A 778-nucleotide genomic window follows, 5' to 3' on the forward strand; every position below is an offset into this window, starting at 1 on the left:
GTATTTTCATTTTAATACCTTTTTGCTTTAGTAATAATTTTTATTCCACATTACAACAAAGTTGAGCCATTCTGATCTAAAGTTAAAATAATCAGCCATATTTTTGTGTTCTTTGTTTTAATTTTAAAACTGTGCTCCCTCATTCATCACAGAAGTCCAGTGAAAGCTGCCATCTGGTTTGCTTTCCAGGACGATGGTGCTAATAAACTTTCTCTCATCTTAAGATCACTTTACTTTTATTCCACTGTCTTCCTTATAGTTGAAGCTATCATGAGATGCAGCTCTTTGTCCGCATCGCCAGAACACCAACTCAGAACATTCTCTGCAGGAACATTTTCAGGGCGAGAAATTTCTAAAATTACACACCAAACTGTTGTCTGCTTCTGCGGAAAGCCTTCTGTCATTTGAAAGAAAATTGTTCTCCTTCACTACTTTTAGCTCTGAATGCTTTTAAGCCTTTTCTTTACAAAAGAAAGAACGAAAAATGTCATTGATTGCAATGCGCAACTATGAATAAAGAGTGAAAGCATACCTTTTAAGGCCGGAGAATTTGCTTCTTCAGATAAACGCTAAACTCCTTAAAACTGGTTTTCACTTCGTAGCATTTTACAGAGCTTTCAATTCTTTCATTCATTGTTGCTTATCAACAACAACATACAAAAAGAAACAAAAAAAGTTGACAAAGAAGAAGAGAGTGAAAAACTAAACAAACCCAACTCTTATTTATTCAGTTAATATCCCTCCAAAAGGACACGTTTACTCTGTTTTTAGACTGCAA

The sequence above is a fragment of the Oryzias melastigma genome, linkage group LG4 (assembly GCF_002922805.2).
Source record: "Oryzias melastigma strain HK-1 linkage group LG4, ASM292280v2, whole genome shotgun sequence".
In the NCBI taxonomy this organism is placed as follows: Eukaryota; Metazoa; Chordata; class Actinopteri; order Beloniformes; family Adrianichthyidae; genus Oryzias; species Oryzias melastigma.